This window comes from Canis aureus, chromosome 9, assembly GCF_053574225.1.
Source record: "Canis aureus isolate CA01 chromosome 9, VMU_Caureus_v.1.0, whole genome shotgun sequence".
Classification (NCBI taxonomy): Eukaryota; Metazoa; Chordata; class Mammalia; order Carnivora; family Canidae; genus Canis; species Canis aureus.
Window position 1 is genome coordinate 3,774,094 of NC_135619.1, and position 13,219 is coordinate 3,787,312.

The window sequence follows — 13,219 nt, forward strand, 5'->3', positions numbered from 1 at the left end:
GTCCCGATCTCAGGATACTGAGTTCAAGCCCTGCATTGACGCTTACAAAAATAGAATACAATGGAGATGTGTTTTCTAAACCAAGTGAGTTAATCCATGAAAAAATTTTATAAAGATACCAATTATATTTTAGCCATTCATTTGTATTGCTACTATGGTTCCTAATCATCATAAAATAAATGACTACAAAAATGTTCTAACTTGTCTTCATGTTCGTATATTATCTTCTGGGCTTTGCTGATTTATTCTAGATCAGAGATGATGAGCTATGGATATAACAAACCAAACAAGAGTGACAGAGTTCATTTTTCTTGGGTTCCCTGGTGTTCTACATCTGCGGATCACCTTGTTTGTGATATTTCTTATTGTATATCTGCTCTCCCTCGTGGGAAACATTCTTATCATTTTCATTGTTGTGTTAGATTCCACACTCCAAATGCCCATGTACATTTTCTTAGGAAATTTGTCATTCCTGGAGATCTGGTACACCATAGCCACGATGCCTAAATTACTGGACACCTGCCTCTCACAGAATGTTACCATCTCTGTTTCTGGTTGTATCACCCAGTACTACTTCTTTTTCTCCATGGGAGCTACAGAGTGCATCCTGCTGGCAGTGATGGCCTATGATCGGTACCTGGCCATATGCAGTCCTCTCCATTATTCACTCCTCATGAGTATCCATATCTGTCTGTGGTTTTCAGCTGGATCTTGGATTGGGGGATTCACTTCCCCTCTCCTGTCTACTATACTCATCTCACATCTCAACTTTTGTGGGCCTCAGAAGATTAACCATTTCTTTTGTGACTCAGACCCCATTTTCAAACTCTCCTGCTCAGATACATTTTTGGCAGAGGCCTTGAGCTACACATGTAGCTCTGTTGTGATTCTAAGTTCTTTCTCACTATGTCTTCCTATGGACACATCATAGTCACAGTAATGAGACTGCCTTCCCGTGAGGCTTGGAAGAAAGCATTATCCACTTGCACCTCCCACCTCACTGTGGTCTCTATCTATTATGGCACCATTATCTTTGCTTATGTTCGCCCTCCAGCCAAGTACAACTTCACTATTGGTAAATTAATCTCAGTGTTCTACTGTGTGGTCACTCCATTGATAAATCCTCTCATTTACACCCTGAGAAACAAAGAGGTGAAGAAAGCTTTCAGGAAGGTTCTAGCTCAAAAAAGATTTCTCTTGTTCAGATACATGCAAGAAATTTGAGAAATCAACTAAAATGAACAATTTAGAATGCATTTCCAACCATGTTTCAGAATACTAATTATTGATATATGCCTAGTTGGCTCAGTAAGTAAAACATTCAACTCTTGATCTCAGGTTCATGAAGTTAAGCCCAAAATTAGGTGTAAAGATCACTTAAATAATTAAAACTTTAAAAATATAAAAAATGGAAATCATTGAAAATGATATTGTGAAATACATGCCATCTGTTTTGGACAATTCTCTCACTTTATATTTTGAGTTGAACCCTACTGAAATAGCTGTTCTATAATTTCTGTAGCATATAGTGTTATATTAGTTTCAGGTGTACAGCATAATGATTCAACAATTCTATGCATTACTCAGTGTTCACTCCATTAAGTGTACTATTGATTGCTTTTATCTATTTCACCCATTCTTCACTCTAGCAACCTACCAGTTTGTTCCCTCTATTTAAGAATCTGGGGGACTTTTGACTTTTTTTGTTTCTTTATTTTGTTTTAAATTCTATTTGAATAAAACTGAATGGTATGTGTTCTGTTTCTGACTTATTTCACTTAACATTATACCCTCTGGGTTAACATGTTGTAAATTGCAAGATTTTATACTTTTTATGGCTAAGGAATATTTCATTGTGTGTGTGTGTGTGTGTGTGTGTGTTTGTAGACTACATCTTCTGTATCCATTAATCTATGGATAAACACATAGGTTGTTTCCATTCCTTAGCTATTGTAAATAATACTGCAATAAACATGAGTGTTCATATATCTTGTTGAATCAGTGTTTTCATTTTCTTTGGTAAATCCTCAGCAGTGGAGCTACTGGATTAGATGGTGGTTGTATATTTATTTATTTGGAACCTTCACAGTATTTTCCACAATGGCTCCACTAATTTGCATTTTCAACGTTACTTTAGGGTTTCTTTTTGTCCAAATCAACTCTCATTTCCTGCCCTTTTTATTTTAGACATTCTGACAGGTGTGCGGTTGTCTCATTGTAATTTTGATTTGCATTTCCCTGATGATTATTGTTGTTGAACATATTTCATGCATTCGTTGCCTGGTATTTTGATTATAAAACTTTAACAGTATTTGAAGAAAGTTTCCAGAGTGTAAAGGAGACAAAAAGATTTTATAAAGAAGACATTTATTTACAGCTCTTTTCTATGTGTTGAAAATACATTTACACATATTATGCTGTTATGGATATGCACATAAAGCTAAATTTTATAAATATTTAAAGAACTTCCTGTTTTAGAAAAGTGTTTGTAAACATTTCTTTGTCTCTTTTACTGTGGTGTAGTTTTCTGAAACAAATGTCACCATTTATATTTTGAATATTAACTTTTAACTCATGTGCTCCTTTGAAATACTCCTGTACTAAATTTCCATATAAAAGACTTATCTTCTCCTTAATTATTTCTTTGTAACACAAGCTTGAATTGTGGACATTTTTATATAGAAAACTGAAATCAGTATTAATCTGTCATCTTTAGAGGAAAAAACCCTCTCAAACATCTTGGGTAGGATACCCAAATTATTTAATAGCTTGATACCTTAAATTTTCTTTGTTCATCAAGATAGAGAGCTTTTGCACAGCAAAGGAAACAGTCCAAAAAAACTAAAAGGCAATCTATGGAAAGGAAGAGGATATTTGTAAATGACTTATGAGATAAAGGGCTGGTATCTAAGATCTATAAAGAACTTGTCAAACTCAACACTCCTAAAATATAATAATAATCAAGTCAAGACATGAGCAGAAGACATGAAGAAACATTTTTCAAAAGAAGACATACACATGGTCAACAGGCACATGAAAAAAATGTTCCACATCATTTGCCATTAGGGGAATAGAAATAAAATCCACAATGAAATACCACCTCACACCAGTGAGAATGGCTAAAATTGACAACTAAGAAAACAAGAGATGTTGGTGAGGGTGTGGAGAAATGGACCTGTCTTGCAGTGTTGGTAGGAATGTAAACTGGGGAAATACAACAGTGTGGAGGTCCCACAAAAAGTTAAAATAGAGCTATCCCTATGACTCAGAGAATTCACTACTAGGTATTTAACCAAAGGATACAAACAGTGATTCAAAGGGGTACATGCACTCCAAAGTTTATAACAGCAATATCCACAAAAGCCAAACTGTAGAAAAAGGTACGATGTCCATTGACAGATGAATGGATAAAGAAGATATGGTCTATATAGGCAATGAAATATTACCCTGCCGTCAAAAAGAATGAAATCTTGCCATTTGCAATGACATGGATAGAACTAGAGAGTAGTATGCTAATTTAAATAAGTCACTCAGAGGAAGACATATATATGTGGTTTCACTAATATGTAGAATTTAAGAAACAAAATAGATGAACATATGGGAAGAAAAGGAAAAAATAAAATCATAGAGGGAGACAAACCATAAGATACTTTTAACTCTAGAAAACAAAGTGAGGGGTTCTGGAGGGGAATGATAGATGAGTTAAGGTCATTAAGGAAGACACTTTATGGAATAAACACTAGGTGTAGTATGCAACTAATGAATAACTAAATTCTACCTCTGAAACAGTACAGTACATATTACTTAAATCAAATTTAAATTAAAAAATAAAATTAAGAAAAAAATGGCAACCACAAATCAAAAACAGCTAATAAATACGCAAAGAAAAAGGAGAAAGATTTCCAGGTAAATCACTAAAGGAAACCAGCAAACCATGAAACAGAACAAGAGAAGATAGGATCTGAGAAAATCTTTAGGAACTACCACAAACCAAATAAAAAATGGAAATAAATACATCTAAATCCATAACAAACATTATATGGTCTCATTCATTTGGGGAATATAAAAAATAGTGAAATGGGAGATGGGCACTGAAGGGAGCACTTGATGGGATGAGCACTGGGTGTTATGCTATATGTTGGCAAATTGAACTCCAATAAAAAAATTAATTTAATTTAAAAAATAGTGAAAGAGAGTAAAGGAGAAAGGAGAGAAAATGAGTGGGAAATATCAGAGAGGGTGACAGAACATGAGAGATACCTAACTCTGGGACATGAACAAGGGGTAGTGGAAAGGGAGGTGGGCGGGGTGACTGGGTGATGAGCACTGAGGGGGGCACTTGAAGGGATGAGCACTGGGTGATATGCTATATGTTGGCAAATTGAACTCCAATAAAAAAATAAAAAAATTAAAAAAATAATTACTTTGATGCCAATGGAAGAAATATTCCAGTCAAAAGACACAGTATGACAGAGTAGATTAAATAATACATAATAAAACATAAAAAAACAAGATTCATCTATACCCTGCCTACAAGGGACTCAATTCAGACCCAAAGACACTTGAAGATTAAAAAGAAGGGGATGGAGAAATATTTATCATGAAAATAAATATCAAAAGTAAGCCACAGTAGAAATAGACTTAGATGAAAATAGACTTGCAAAGAAAAACTGTTAACAGACAAAGCACACTATAATCACTAAGAGACAAGTCAACAAAATGATATAACAATCATACATATTTATGCACCCAATATGGAAGCATCCAAATACAGGAAATTATTAATAGAAAGCACAAGGGAAGTAATTGATAATAATACAATAATAGTAGGAAACATTAATAATCCATTTATATCAATGGGCAGCTTTTGAAAACAAAATCAACAAAGAAAAATATTTTTTAAAGACTTATTTATTTATTTTTATTTATGATAGACACACATACACACAGAGAGAGGCAGAGACACAGGAGGAGAGAGAAGTAGGCTCCATGCTGGGAGCCCGATGCGGGACTGATCCCGGGATTCCAGGATCACGCCCTGGGCCAAAGGAAGGCGCCAAACCACTGAGCCACCCAGGGATCCCCCAAGAAAAGTATTTTTAATGGCACATTGAGCAGTTGGATTTAGCATATATATTGAGAACATTCTAAATTTAAACAACAGAATACATATTTTTTGCAAGTACAAAAACATTATCCATATAGATCACAAATTAGCCCCAAAACCAAGCCTAAAAAAATTCATAAAATGATCAAAGTCATTCCTTGTGTCTTTTATGACAATACTATGAAACTAGTTATAGACCAGAAGAAAAAACCTGGAAAAAGCACAAATACATTGAGGTTAAAGTAAAATGCTACTAAAGAATGAATGGGTCAACTGGGAAATAAAAGAAGAAATGAAAAATACATGGAAGACGATATAATGAAAACAAAATGTCCTGAAACAGTAAAACTGGTTTTAAGTGGGAAGTTTATACAAACAGGGCTATCTCAAGAAACAAGAGCAATCTCAAATAAACCATTTACTTTTGGGGGGAGGGGAAAGATACCAGAAGAGTAGGGTCCCAAAGTTATCTGTCCCTACCAACTTACCTAGATAACTTTCAAATCATCCTGAAAACATACGAATTCAGCCTGAGATTTAAAGACAGAACAGCTGGAATGCTACAGAGAGAAGAGTTCAAGCTTATAACAAGTACAACTTGTTTTCAGACACTCTGCACTGAGCAAAATGACTAGAAAGAAGAACCACAAAAGGAAGAATCAGAAATAGTACTCTCTCCCATAGAGGTACAGAATTTGGAATACAATTCGATGTCAGCCAATTCAGAAGCACAATTATAAAGCTACTGGTGGCTCTAGAAAAAAGCATAAAGGTTTCAAGAGACTTCATGACTGCAGAATTTAGATCTAATCAGGCCGAAATTAAAAATCAATAAAAAAGCATGCAGTATCTCCAGGTCCTAATGACGTAGAAGAACAAGTGAGTGACATAGAAGACAAGTTGATGGCAAGGGAGGAAACAGAAAAAAAGAGGAAAGACAATTAAAAGATCACGAGGATAGGTTAAGGGAAATAAATGACAGCCTCAGCAGGAAATATCTATGTTTTATAGGGGTACCAGAGGGCGCCAAAAGGGACAGAGGATGAGAAAGTGTATTTAAACAAATAATAGTTGAGAACTTCCCTAACTTGGAAAGGAAAACAGGCATTCAGATCCAGGAGATAGAGATATCAACCCCCTAAAATCAATAAAAAATGCTCAACAAGCCGACATTTCATAGTGAAACTTGCAAATTCCAAAGATAAAGAGAAGATCCTTAAAGAAGCAAGAGACAAGGGAGCCCTTACTTCTATGGGAAGAAGTATTAGGTTAGCAAAAGACCTCTCCACAGAGACCTCTGGAGGCCAGAAAGGGCTGGCAGGATATATTCAAGGTCCTAAATGAGAAGAACATGCAGCCAAGAATACTTTATCCAACAAGGCTCTCATTCAGAATACAAGGAGAGATAAAGAGCTTCCAAGATAGGCAGAAACTGAAAGAAAATGTGACCACCAAACCAGCTGTGCAAGAAATATTAAGGGGGACTTTGTAAAAGAAAGATGAATTCCAAAGAAACAATCCACAAAAACAGGGACTGAATAGGTATCATGATGACACTAAATTCAGATTCTTCTATCATAACTAGGAATGGGCTTAATGATCCCATTGAAAGGCGCAGTTTCAGACTGGATAAAAAAGCAAGACCCATCTATTTGCAGTCTACAAGAGATTCATTTTAGTCCTAAGGACACCTCCAGCCTGATAGTGAAAGGTTGGAGAACAATGTACCATTCCAATGGTTCTCAAAAGAAAGCAGGGGTAGCCATCCTCATATCAGAAAAATTAAAGTTTATCCCAATGACTGTAGTAAGAAATGAAAAGGGACACTCTATCATACTTAAAGGATCTATTCAACAAGAAGACCTAACAATCATGAATATTTATGCCCCTAATGTGACAGCTGCCAAGTATATCAATAAATTAATAACCAAATTTAAGACATACTTAGTTAAAAATACATTTATACTCGGAGAATTCAGCACAGCACTTTTTGTAAATGACAGATCTTCTGAGCACAGCATCCTCAGAGAAAAAAGAGCTTTATGGTACACTGGACAAGATAGATTTCACGGATATTTACAGACCTTTATGTCCAAACGCAACTGAATATACATTCTTCTCAAGTGCACATGGAACTTTCTCCAGAGTAGACTACATACTGGGTCACATATAAGGCCTTAAACAATACCAAAAGATTCGGAGAGTCTGCTGCATATTTTCAGATCATAATGCTTTGAAACTAGAGCTCAATCACAAGAATAATTTGGAAAAAATTCAAACACGTGGAGGTTAAAGATCATCCTGCTAAAAAATGAAATGGTCAAGTAGGATTTTGTAGAAGATTTGAAAAGATTTGTGGAAACTAATGAGAATGAAGATACAACTGTTGAAAATCCTTGGGATACAGCAAAAGCAGTCCTGAGAGGGAAATATATTACAATACAAGCATCCATCAAAAAACTGGAAAAAAATGAAATACACAAGCTAACATTGCACCCAAAGGAAATGGAGAAAGAACAGCAAATAAAACTTACATCCAGCAGAGGAGACTTAATCAAGATTTGAGCAGAACTCAATGAAATAGAGACCAGAAGAATTGTGGAACAGATAAACAAAATCAGGAATTGGATATTTGAAAGAATTAATAAGATAGATAAACCATTAGCAAGCCATATTAAAAACAAAAGAGAAAGACTCAAATTAATAAAATCAAGAATGAAAAAGGAGAGATCACCACCAATACCACAGAAATGCAAACGATTTTAAAAACAAATTATGAGCAGCTATACGCCAATAAATTAGGCATTCTAGAAGAAATGGATGCATTTCTGGAAAACCACAAACTAAAAACTGGAACAGGAAGAAATAGAAAACCTGACAGGCCAATAACCAGGGAGGAAATTGAAGCAGTCATCAAAAACCTCCTAAGACACAAAAGTCCAGGGTCAAATAGCTTCCCAATGGAATTCTGTCAAACATTTAAAGAAGAAACAATACCTATTCCAATAAAGCTATTCCAAAAGATGAAAAGAGATGGAATACTTCCAAACTCATTTTATGATGCCAGCATCACCTTAATTCCAAAACCAGACGAAGACCCCACCAAAAAGGAGAATTATAGACCAATATCCCTGATGAACAAAGATACAAAAATTATCAACAAAATACTAGCTAATAGGATCCAACATTACATTAAAAAGATTATTCACCATGACCAGGTGGGATTTAACCCTGGGATAGAAGGCTGGTTCAACACTTGTAAAGCAATCAATGTGATAGAGCATATCAACAAGAGAAAAAACAAGAACCATAGTATCCTCTCAATAGATGCAGAGAAAGTATTTGACAAAATACAGCATCCATTCTTGATCAAAACTCTTCAGAGTGTGGGATAGAGGGAACATTCCACAGCTTCTTAAAAGCTACCTACAAAAATCCCACAGCAAATATCATTCTCAATGGGGAAACACTGGGAACCTTTCCCATACAATCAGGAACATTACAGGGATGTCCACTCTCACCACTGCTATTCAATGTAGTACTGGAAGTCCTAGCCTCAGCAATCAGGCAATAAAAAGACATTAAAGGCATTCAAATTGGCAAAGAAGAAGTCAAACTCTCCCTCTTCGCTGATGACATGATACTACTCTACATAGAAAACCCAAAAGCCTTCACCCCAAGATTGCTAGAACTCATACAGCAATTTGGTAGCGTGGCAGGATACAAAATCAATGCCCAGGAGTCAGTGGCATTTCTATACGCTAACAATGAGACTGAAGAAAGCGAAATTAAGGAGTCAATCCCATTTACAATTGCACCCAAAAGCATAAGATACCTAGGAATAAACCTAACCAAAGTGGTAAAGGATATTACTCCCAAAACAACAGAACACTTCTGAAAGAAATTGAGGAAGACACAAAGAGATGGAAAAATATTCCATGCTCATGGATTGGAAGAATTAATATAGTGAAAATGTCAATGTTACCCAGGGCAATTTACACATTCAACGTAATCCCTATCAAAACACCATGGACTTTCTTCAGAGAGTTGGAACAAATCATCCTAAAATTTGTGTGGATTCAGAAAAGACCCCAAATAACCCGGGGAATATTGAAAAAGAAAACCATAGCTTGGGGTATCAGAATGCCAGATTTCAGATTGTACTACAGAGCTGTGTTCATCAAGACAGTGTGGTACTGGCACAAAAACAGACACATAGATCAATGGAACAGAATAGAGAACCCAGAAGTGGTCCCTGAACTTTATGGTCAACTAATATTGGATGAAGGAGGAAAGACTATCCACTGGAATAAAGACAGTCTCTTCAATAAATGGTGTGGGAAAACTTGACATCCACATGCCGAAGAATGAAACTAGACCATTCTCTTCCCAGACACATAGATAAACTCAAAAAAGATGAAATATCTAAATGTGAGACAAGATTCCATCAGAATCCTAGAGGAGAACACAGACAACACCCTTTTTGAACTCGCCACAGCAACTTCTTGCAAGATACACCTATGAAGGCATGGGAAATCATAGCCAAAATGAACTATTGGGACTTCATCAAGATAAGAAGCTTCTACACAGCAAAACAAACAGTCAACAAAACTAAAAGACAACCTACAGAATAGGAGAAGATATTTGGAAATGACGTATCAGATAAAGGGCTGGTACCCAAGATCTATAAAGAACTTAATAAAATCAACAGCAAAGAAGCAAACAATGCAATCATGAAATGGGCAAAAGACCTGATCAGAACTTTCACTAAAGAATGCATGGCCATCAAGCACATGATAAAATGCTCTGCATCACTTGCCCTCAGGGAAATACAAATCAAAACCACAATGAGATCCCACCTCACACCAGTGTAAATGGGGAAAATTAACAAGGCAGGAAACAACAAATGTTGGAGAGGATGTGGAGAAACGGGAACCCTCTTGCACTGTTGGTGGGAATGTCAACTCGTACAGCCACTCTGGAAAACTGTGTGGTGGTTCCTCAAAGAGTTTAAAATAGATCTGCCCTATGGTCTAGCAATTGCACTGCTGGGGATTTACCCCAACGGTGCAAATGCAGTGAATCACTGGAACACCTACACCCCAATGTTTATAGCAGCAATGTCCACAATAGCCAAACTGTGAAAGGAGCCTCAGAGCCCATCAAAAGATGAATGGATAAAGAAGCTGTGGTATATGTATGCAATAGAATATTACTCAGCCATTAGAATTGAAGAATACCTACCATTTGCTTTGACATGTATGGAACTGGAGGGTATTATGTTTAGGGAAGTAAGTCAGTTGGAGAAGGACATACATTAAATGGTCTCATTCATTTGGGGAATATAAGAAATCCTGAAACAGAATAAAAGAGAAAGGAGAGAAAATAGTGGGAAATATCAGTGAGGGTGACAGAACATGAGAGACACTAACTCTGGGAAATGAACAAGGGGTAGTGGAAAGGGAGGTGGGCTAGGGTTGGGGCAACTGTGTTATGGCATTGAGGGGGGCACTTGATGGTATGAGCACTGGGTGTTATGCTATAGGTTGGCAAATTGAACTCCATTAAAAATTAATAAAATCAAAAAAAGAAAGAAAATAAACTATTTAACTTTACACTAAAGGAGCTGGAATAAGAATGGTAAACAAAACACAAAACCAGTAGATGAAAGGAAATAATAAAAATAAGAGCAGAAAGAGATGATAGAAAATCAAAACAAATGACAGAACATCAAACCATGAATCAGTTCTTTGAAAAAAAAATCAACAAAATATATGTATCTGTGGTCAAAATAATCAAGAGAAAAGAGGACTCAAATAAATGAAATCACAAATGAGACAAGAGAAATAATCAACACGGCAGAAATATAAACAGTTGTAAAGAATATTATTAAAAACTAATTTACGGGATCCCTGGGTGGCGCAGCGGTTTAGCGCCTGCCTTTGGCCCAGGGCGCGATCCTGGAGACCCAGGATCGAATCCCACGTCAGGCTCCCGGTGCATGGAGCCTGCTTCTCCCTCTGCCTGTGTCTCTGCCTCTCTCTCTCTCTCACTGTGTGCCTATCATAAATAAATAAAAATTAAAAAAAAACTATATTACAACAAATTGAGCAACTTGGAAGACATTGATAAATTTCTAGAAACATATAAACTACCGAAAGTGAGAGAAAGAAAGAAAATTTGAAAGGACCTATTACTAGCAAAGAAATTGAATCAGTAATCAGCAAACTCAACAAATAAAAGTCCACACCAGATAACTTCACAGGCAAATTCTGTCAAACATTTAAAGATGAGTTAATTCAAGTTCTTCTCAAACTGCCCCCCCCTAAAAAAAAGAGAAGTGAAAGAAAAGCTTTCAAATTCATTCTGTGAAAAAAAAATCCTGTTAGCAAAACCAGATAAAGACACCACAAAAAAGAACTCTTCATCTTCTACAAAATAATAGCAATATATTAAAAGAATCATTCACCATGATCACATATGATTTTATTCTGGGTTGCAAGTCTGCTTCAGTCTTTGCAAATGAATCAATATGATACATATAAATAAGAAAAAGGGTTAAAACCATATGATCATTTTAATAGATGCAGGAAAAGTATTTAACAAAGTAAATCATTCATAGCATAAACCCTCAACAAAGTTTGTTTAGAGGGAACATACATAAATATAATACAGGGCATATATTTAAAAAAATCAGAACAAACATACGGAATGGTGAAAACTGGGAGCTTTCCCTCTAAGGTCAAGAACAAGACAAATATGTCCTCTCTCACCATTTTGATTCAACATAGTACAAGAAGTCCTAGACATTGCAATAAGAAAACAAAAAGTAGGGAAAAGGCATCCAAATAATAAAGAAATAAAAACACCAATTGCAGGTATCATGGTGCTCTATGTAGAAAACTCAAAAGAATCCACCAAGAAACTACTAGAACTGATAAATGAATTTATTTAAAAAATCAGATACAAACTAAAGTGCACAAAACTGTTGTATTTCTAAATGTTAATAATGAAACAGAAGAAAAAGAAATTAAGAAAGCAATCCCATTTATATTTATACCCAAATAATACTTAGGGATATACCTAACCAAAGAAAGTGAAAGACATATATTCCGAAAACCATAGAATACTGATGAAAGAAATAGAGGATGACACAAAGAAATGGAATGACATTCCATTCTCATAGATCAATGAACAAATACTGTTAAAATACACCCAAAGGAATCTAGAGATTTAATGCAATCCCTAAGAAAATATCAACAGCATTTTCCACAGAGCTAAAAAAAAACAATAGTAAAATTTGTATGAGCCCACAAAAGACTCTGAAAAGCCAAAGCAATCTTGAGAAAGAATACTGAGGCTGATGATATCAGATTTTAAAGTATATCATAATGCAACTGTAATCAAAACACTGTGATGCTAGCACAGAAATAGACACATTAATAGAACAAAAAAAGCCCAGAATTAAACACATGATTATAAAGTTAAGTTCTGACAAAGAAGGCAAGATTCTATAATGGGGAAAAGAAAGTCTCTAAATAAATGCCCCTGGGGATACTGGACAGCTATATGCAAAAGCATGAACTCAGACCACTTGTACACCAAACACAAAAAACAGCTTCAAAATGGTTAAATCCTCACTTGAAACAATGAAACTCCTAAAACAAAGTATAGGTAGTAATGTCTTGGACACTGACCTTAGGAATATTTATCTGGACACAGCTTCTCAAAGAAGAGGAACAGAAAAAAGAACAGGAAAAAAATGAATTGGATTGTATCAAACTAAAAATATTTTTTCAGAGTACACTTATCTTGATGAGCACTGAATATTTGAAAATGGTATAACACTACATGTTAAATATATTGGAATGACAATAAAAATTATTTATTTAGGGGATCCCTGGGTGGCACAGTGGTTTGGCGCTTGCCTTTGGCCCAGGGCAGGATCCTGGAGACCTGGGAAAGAATCCCACGTCGGGCTCCCGGTGCATGGAGCCTGCTTCTCCCTCTGCCTGTGTCTCTGCCTCTCTCTCTCTGTGTGTGTGTGACTATCATAAATAAATAAAGAAAAAAAATCTTTTAAAAAATTATTTATTTATTTATTTATTTATT

At 35.6% G+C, this 13,219-nt stretch overlaps 1 pseudogene; it reads left to right on the plus strand.

Moving 5' to 3' along the window:
* Positions 1-268: 268 nt before the first annotated feature.
* On the plus strand, positions 269-1,224 carry LOC144319996 (olfactory receptor 6B1-like; annotated as a pseudogene).
* Positions 1,225-13,219: the final 11,995 nt, after the last annotated feature.